Source organism: Ruditapes philippinarum, unplaced genomic scaffold (genome assembly GCF_026571515.1).
Source record: "Ruditapes philippinarum isolate M1 unplaced genomic scaffold, ASM2657151v2 ctg3939_1_1_1_1, whole genome shotgun sequence".
Classification (NCBI taxonomy): domain Eukaryota; kingdom Metazoa; phylum Mollusca; class Bivalvia; order Venerida; family Veneridae; genus Ruditapes; species Ruditapes philippinarum.
The window spans coordinates 490,331-498,945 of NW_026853802.1; positions in this window are offsets into that span (position 1 = coordinate 490,331).

The window sequence follows — 8,615 nt, forward strand, 5'->3', positions numbered from 1 at the left end:
ATAGTAAGCAATGAAAACACTTTATGTAACGCATATTCGTAATGTTACAGTCTTGCATATGTCACAACACAATGGGATATTTTCTTTCGAAATATTTGCACATCAGTGTTTGAACAACGAAAAGCATTGTGTTTTATAAACGGAAATGTCTTTGAAAAATCCATATAGAATTGAAGTCGTATGAGGAATGTATATTTAAAAATAGGTTGATAATAAGGTCAAGGCAAGTTTAATAAATTCTTTTTTAATGTCTCTGATCAAAGGATTGTTGTACACAAATATGATGACAGTGCTTTTATTACACTGAACGAGCAAAAAAGTGAAATTACAATAATTTGGGTCTTGTTATGAGTGAAGGTCAGAATTAAATGTGAGTTTGGTCTTCTTTAAAGGTCTTGTCGAAGGATTGATTATGTCCAAGACAATCGATTCATAAATGATAAAAAAAAGTTATGACCAATTTATAGCAAAACTCAAGCGAAATTCATTAATTTTACTTTTAGTATGTCATTGATGAGTGAAAATCAATAATTAATTTAGTCTGCTTTAGTCTTGTCCAGTTATATAATTAAGCAAATTCAAACACTTGACCAAGAAGGTCAATGCCATTAATAGTCAAGGTCAATTCAGTCTGGTCTAAAAAGGATTGTTGTTCCAAGTATATAGAAATACCACTCAAAAATTGCAAAGGACGGCAGCGAGAACTGGAACGGACCACATCTTGATTTTCTTTTCGGAAAAAAGTCAAACTTAAATACAATTTGAAAACCGAAACACTTTTGCAACAAAATTATTGCTATATCACCTCCCATCAAGCGAAAATAACAGGTTATTTAAAAAACAAAGTGTAAATTTTGCAGATTTTTTTTTGTAGATTTAAACTTTGGTCATTATATTATGGCTTATTCATAACGAAATTTCTAACCTCTTTGGTACAGGGGCTGTTTGTCTGATATGCCTCATTAAATAATATGCTTTGTATAATAGAATTGAAGTAGAAAGAGTTTTTTCCTTTTTTTCTTCTCGACTTAAGCCTGTTGAGACTAGTTAATCTAGCCTTATAATCTTGTACGTATGCAGTTTGCTTATTCGTCGAATGCGTCCGAAGTACGTGGAGAGATCTTTTTTTATCTCTTGATTTCGCTGTTAAGACCAGAGGTTAATCGAGCTTCATTCATATATCGGATAACTAAGCGTTTCTCATAATTAAACTACTATAATACAATATACCCACACTTATCCGCATATTTTACGATTGTTTCATATTTTTCGATAGGGAAATGTTTGGAAAAATGTATAATTTTATTCTACCATATTTTCATGCCAATCGTCTTATATACATTATCTTCATTAAAATTTAAGTACTTGGAAAAGTTGCGTTAATCGTATGTTTACTTGTATGTCATGTTGTGTAACAGCTTTTCTACTAGTTTAGATGATTCTACATTTTTTTATAGCCATTAGTCGAATGTTAGCAGAGCCTGACTGGATCATATTTTTAATTATTATGCCTAATATCGGATATTGAATTAAACTGGAAAATAGTCATTTAACATTCATAATTAAAACTTGTGCATAAGCTCATTCGCTAAGTTAAAAATGCCAAAAACTATATTGCGGGTATGATTAGACTCAATATATTTATAGGAATAAATTTGGTATATGGCAGTGTTTTTGTGATAGTATTTGTTCTTGTAAGTAATTGATGGTATTTGTTGTTGGTAAGTTTTCACTCAGGATCACATTTCAATGAGGCTTACTAATTTAGCCAGAGCACAAGGATGCTGTAATATCGTAAACAGTATCGGTTTGCTTCGCTTTTGCAGGAAGCTGCAATTTGTAATAGCAGAATAACATGGAATGCGTAGAAAGTGACTGCAAGTATACTTATTAACCATATACCTGATTGATACATTCCTTAAATAGTACTGTTGAAATCAGGGACTGTATATTTCGTTGACTGTAAATTATTTAATGTTAACTCCCTTGTAAGAAATAAGAAACAATACAGCTCATATAAGGTGGTTTACATTATACAGTAAAGTACAATCTTTTCAGGGCGGATATCGAAAAACCTATGCACAGTGATAGAACCGGATGCTTCAATGTTCTGATAATATTTGTTGTCTTTATTATCCCGGGAAATTATTTTCAGATTTTTGTTATTTGCTTTGTTTTTTACAATTTACAAGACGAAAGGCAAAATGCAAGATTTAAACGCTAGGTTGACGCATTCTATAGCTGCTTTGTCATTTGTTTCTACGTTTTTTCCTTTGGCGAAAAAAGGTCGATAGAGATCAAAATAGTTTGACTGTCGTGTTTTTGATTGGATTGTATCCAACTTTATTTTAAAATTCACTTGCTAGCCTCTTTCAGACAATGATATTTTTCGTTTAGACAAATGTGGTTTAAGTATCGAATACAATCATAAGTAAATAAGTAAGAATCTAATTATGATAATAGGATAAAATTTCGTATTGTGTTTTGGCTTCTTGAAATATAATGAACAAATTCCGCATCACTGCCATGTTCACCACCTTGTACAATATAATTCAAAAGCACGTATAAAGTCGTTAAAAATAGATGTGCAAGTTTTGTCGGTAGTGTGTAAAATAGTTCATAAAAATCCCCATTAAATACCACGCAAAGGCAGTCGTTAAAAACAAAAGAGGCATTTCTGTTTATGAGATAAATGTCAATATTTTAAGAAAAAATACAACAAAAATAATAAAAAGTAACGTGAAACTGAGAATAGTATGGAAAATATTATTTTTAGAGACTTTTTAAGTTAAATGATGAGAAGGTCTTGTTCTGTTAACGACGATAAGATAATCTTTTGGTCCTTTCGACTAGGACTTTTAATATGGCGAAGATCATGTTGTAAGTAAAATAGTTATTTAAATAAAATAGATGTACATCTACTTTTGAGGTTGAGCAGTTAATAAAAAAGCTCAACCAGAATATTTTAGTGCTTTCCTTCGAAATTTTTATCAAATGGCACAGATCGGTTGAAATGTTACAGCAAATTTTGTATACCTTAGTAGCTAATTGTTGGATGATGTAATACTGAATAGATATGGGTATAATGATGCATTTGAAATTATCCATTTGTTATCAAATAACTTTAAAAGTATATGTGTGCGGCGTGTTCCTTTCATAAAACGTAATTACCACTTCAAAACATTTATATTCCGATGCAAAACAACTAGTTCTGTAATCTCTGGTAATGGGCATGTGTTATCCATCACAATTTTCGCATTTTTATATTTTCATAAATGCCAGTTTATTCTAAATCGAAGGCTTTGATGTAATACTGTTATTTTTTAGATGTAATGTATCTGCGATTTTTTTTTGTCAAACATAAATGTGTTTTAATGGTGAAAAAATTAATTTGAAATCAGTTGCGCACGGGAAGTTTGAGTTTTTTTATTTTCTAAATAATATTTTTTCGTTTTTTTTCTCGATACTAATTAGTCTATATTATTATTTCTTATTAAGATCAAACAGTTTCATTCAGTCCTAGGTTACTGTGATTCATAATATGTCTTTCACATGAAATCAAGCTAATGTAGTTGGGGCGTCAAAGAAAAAAAACCATTCTGAAAAGGCTTTGAATAAACAAAAGAAAATTTGTCAATTATTTGACAAACAGCCTGGTCGAACTAATGTGGATGGGGAAATTTAAATGCAAAATGATTGAAACATCAAACAAATACTCCACGACAATTACAATCAAAATGCGATTAACTATGTCTCAAAAAGTAAATAAAAATTGCTGCTTAAAGAGACAAAGACTATCCGATAACTATGAATCATCAAAGAAAGAGAATCATCAAAGGTTTATCATTAAAACAATAACACACAAAAATTAAAAATCTATATTCAAAATTAAATATTATATATTATTTGTAGGAGTTGAAGCTGCAAAATGGAAATGAGAAAGTCCAGTCTTCTTGCAACCAGAAAAGTCTTTCTCTAAAACATAGGTTTGAACGTATTAGGGATTCTTATTTTCATCAATTTAGACATTCACAATCCAAGACAATGCAAAATTTAAATTAGCAATTTGGAATTGTGTTATCCAGCCATTATAAGGGTTAACCAACAGTGTGCTAAGTTATAATATTTTAAACCAGTACAAAATTACCGGATTATATACATTATGTCATCATACATTGGAGAATTAAAAATTTTCTAATTTATCATTTAAGGCATATAGGCCGATCAAGTTATCTAACCAAACTCCCATGTAGATTGTTCCCTTTCTTCATAATTTTTTTAAAGCATCATAAATAGTCATTCAACTTTCTGTAATGCTAATTTCCCATAGGTATTGGGAGTTATTTAGTACTGTATTTTAATAATGATGTGTACCAAGCAAGAATTTTGTACTGTACAATGGTAAAAGTATTTTTACAGTATAAAATTCGTGGTCAATGGTTTAGTTTTCCTAAAGAATATAAATGAATATCAATAAATAAATATACAGTTATGTTGGGGTAATAAATAAATAAATAAGGGTTTTTTGAAGTAACAGAAGATATTCATCCAGGAGAACACTGTTCCCGTTAGCGTTTACCCCACACTCATATGTTTTTTATAGCTGGTATGTTATATGACTTGAAAAGAGCTACTGTACTTGTTAAAAGGCATACTTTAAAGCTAGCAATTATGCTATTCACTTCAGTCTATACATAAATGATGTCCGAACATAATTATTTGTTTCATAACATAATGGCTACTTTGATAACATTGATTACGTGCACACATAGTTTGGAATTTCAACTTCTGGTCATTCACACATGAAATTATTTGATGTAGAAATCTATGAATATTCGGAAAGCAATTGATAAAGTTTCTTATAAATTAATATAACTTGTATTAAGAACATGCTTTATGCGAAATTCTTTCTTGACTGACTACTTCCAAAAGGCTCGATAATTGGTTCAAGTCTAATTTTATGTTAGTCAATGAATTACTGGGAGCTCAATTAAAGTCGTGGCCAGATTATGGTATTTTGCGATAATGGATAAAGTTTAATATATATATAAGATATTAAGAAGGTTAATAAATCTAAATTATAGCTTCCATATTTATATGCAGGTATACTTTGTGGGTTTGAGTATCGCAGTGGAATTTGACAGTTTTGATTTCCAGTGAGGAGAGGGCTTTGTATCACCTTACTATGATAAGCATTGTGAGTCATTTTGTAACGAGGAAACATTCCTCGACGTCTTGCGCTACAGATTGGCAAATTATAACACGTAAAATGTCGATTGCAATTAAAGAATTTATGATTAATTTCTATAAAATCATTTCTATGAAAACCTTTTAAATATATATATTTCACTAAAGAGACACACTGTTCATTGTGTAGGACAGAAAAAGCATTAGGTAGTTTTACTTAATATAATTATTTTACAATAGTAAGATTTTTAATAACATCAAGAGATAACAATATATTTCTCTCTACTCTTTTATAGGTAAATGTGAGTATAGAAATGCGTCATTGCAAGCTTGAAACTGTGACCTTCTCACTATACAAACTGACGGTGACTGCGTCAACATTAGAACGCTTGAGTAATGAGGGAGACGACTTGTTACCACCATATCTCTAATTGATGGAATAAAAATGGAGCTGAACCGTATGTGGTTCAAATAACACAAACTATGGTAACTGTTTTTATATAGCAAATAGCATATCTTGTATTCAATTTGTTTCTTATCGTTAACAAGGACTAAATGTAAAAAAAAAAATCCTGGCAGTCAGATATTTTAGTTCAACATCTATAGTTTAAATATTCCATCGTAAAACTCTTCACGAGAGTATGGAAGTCAATCTTGTTAATGGACAAGAAAATACTTGGGCACTAAGATGATTGAGTCTGCGTAACGAAAAAACAAATAGTGCGTTTGCGACACTATGGATCAGGACAGCACTGCGCATCCGGAGTTCTGGATAAGATTGCATGCTGTTCGCTACAACCTTTTACAAGTTAGAGAAATAAAGCGAAAGATGGATCATGAATCAGACTGCGCGATGCACAGGCTGGTCTGGATCATGCTGGTCGAAACGATACGTTGTTTTGTCGTGACGCGGATCATATGATGATTGTCTTCAAACTGTCTCGTAAGTAGTTTTACCAAAACTATATTTACGTAAGGATTCGAATAAACTAAGATCTTATTATTTATGTTTTAATTGTTTTTTGTTTAATGATTTATATAAATGGACAAGTGTATGCGAGTTCCTTCAGCCAGGTTACAATGAGCTATACAGGAGTAATTGTGGAAACGTTGACCTAGCCTGTGGCGAATTCAGATTGGACTTATCGAACTTGTTACATGGTTAGAGTAAATCTATTAACATTTTACATATCTTCTCAAAGATTTGATATGTTGATTTTTTAGAATAAGAATAAATGAAAAAAAAGAAAAAAAAAGAAAAAGATTATTTGTGTTGTGTTTTAAACTTCTTTCTTATCGGTTTAAAAAATTTTTGGGTTCTTCTTACTTTGATACAGTATATATATCGTGTACTTTTTTTTGTGTTATTTTTTGTTCTTTACTCATGAAAAATGAAAGGAATTACCATTATTTCAAATTGTATAGGTTATTGTTCTAAGTAATACTGATAAACACTGGTTCTGGAATAGAAGGAAGTGCAATACGTATCCAATGCGTAGCTTGTTAGAATTACCAACTAATCGTTCAAAGGAACACAGGATTTCAATTGATGCACTTCTGTAACTACTTGTTAGCTAAACATCTCTAGTATGTAATTGTTTATAACAATGTGGTATTTTATTAGTGGATATCAGAGACCAAATATGCATAATTTGCTTTGTGTTTTTTATCATCATCGTATAGTTATACTCATTTGAGATAAGTATGAAAGATATTCGAGTTATTTCCCGCACCGTGATCATTACATTTAATTTAAATATTCAAATCTTAACGTGATATACCCGCATGATATGTGATATATCTTGAACATGGAAAAGCCCATTTTAATTTTCATGATACATTTTAAATCTGCATATTCCTCCAGATTAAAACATTAGTAATGTGAATTTTATATAAAGTATGTAAACTTTACAGTACATTATAAGATTTCTTTTTTTCATTTTCACAAGAATGATTTTGTACGTATGACTCATTGAGGTGCTGTACAGCAGAAATATTTGGTTAAACCGAAAAATATGTTCAACTAATCGGTACTTCCTTAAAGATTAATTTATATAATAGCTTTTGTTTTTATTATTCTTTTTCAAATATGAAAATAAGTATTATTTTATATGTTCTATTAATATAATAATATGTATATTGAACGTTAAGCTTTCAAAAGAATAAAGAGAAGAAAAATTTAAAATAGAAAGCTGATATCAAAGAATATTTGCCTTTTACAATAGAATACAGTACAATTGCATTTAAACAGATTTTTAAGAAAGGCGTTAAAAACAAATGTCACGTGACTGTAACGTTAATTTAGAAACATGCAAGTAATCAAATTTTAATAACCATTAAACCTACTATTCTAGTTATATAGTGGCATTTTTCGCTCAGATAAAATCATAATAATAGTTTTAAAAGGTAAATAGTTACGTAGTAGTTAACTCTAATTAAGCTAGTTTAGTTATGTGTTGACTAGTTCGTATTTACTAGTGTAGTTACTAACTAGTTAATTTTTTTCATAAATAGAAAATTATCGGAATAATGCTGTTAGTGCCTACACTGCATCCTTCTATTATTTACCAGTTATATTAAGTTGATACTAGTTACTGTAATAGTTAACCTCTTAATTTGAAGTTAGTTATTTATTGGTGGAGAAAAATTGCACTTAAGTTAAGATTCTGTATGTTATTTTTTCTTTTATTTAAATTTGTGGCATTTATGTACAGAGTTATTGTTAGTTTTCTGTCAATGTTTTAATTTACTTAGGTATTTGGATTAATGCACATGTTTTGTTTTCATTGTTCTGTTTTCATTTGTTGACTAAACTGTAAGAATTTGGTAAGATTTTACTATGGTCTTAAAACATTGCGAAAACAGTACAATGTTTTCTTATGACCTTTACAATAATATTCAAGAATAAAACAATCAATGACAACAGGAAAATCGTGTTACAGATAGATAGTAATATATTTTAATTTATTTTTTTAGATTATATTGTAATTAATAAGAGTGGTAACTTTTTCGCAAAGCGACAAATTATAAGTAATCAGTCGCTGTCATTAAAGTGTTTTTTTCTTCTTGTAAATGATTATTCCTTTCTTTGTAGTAAGTTTTTACCTAACGGTGATTTTGTCATAAGTATCCGTTTTAAGTCATGTATTGGACATTGAAAGCAGTTTGGTAAAGGACACTTTAAAGCTCTTAAAAGAATATTTTTGTAAAATATAAAACATGGGTTTTATATGTTGTAATTCAGCTTTTTAGATGTTATTACTGAGTAGAACCAGTGTTAACGTGAATGTTCTGAAACAGCATTATTGTAACAAAGTTGTATTTTACGTCATACAAATACTAAATCATTATAACTCTGTGATTGCAAACAAAAAGGAAGCCAAAGATGGTTCGGTCTAATTTGCATAGAAAAACGTGGAACTGAAACA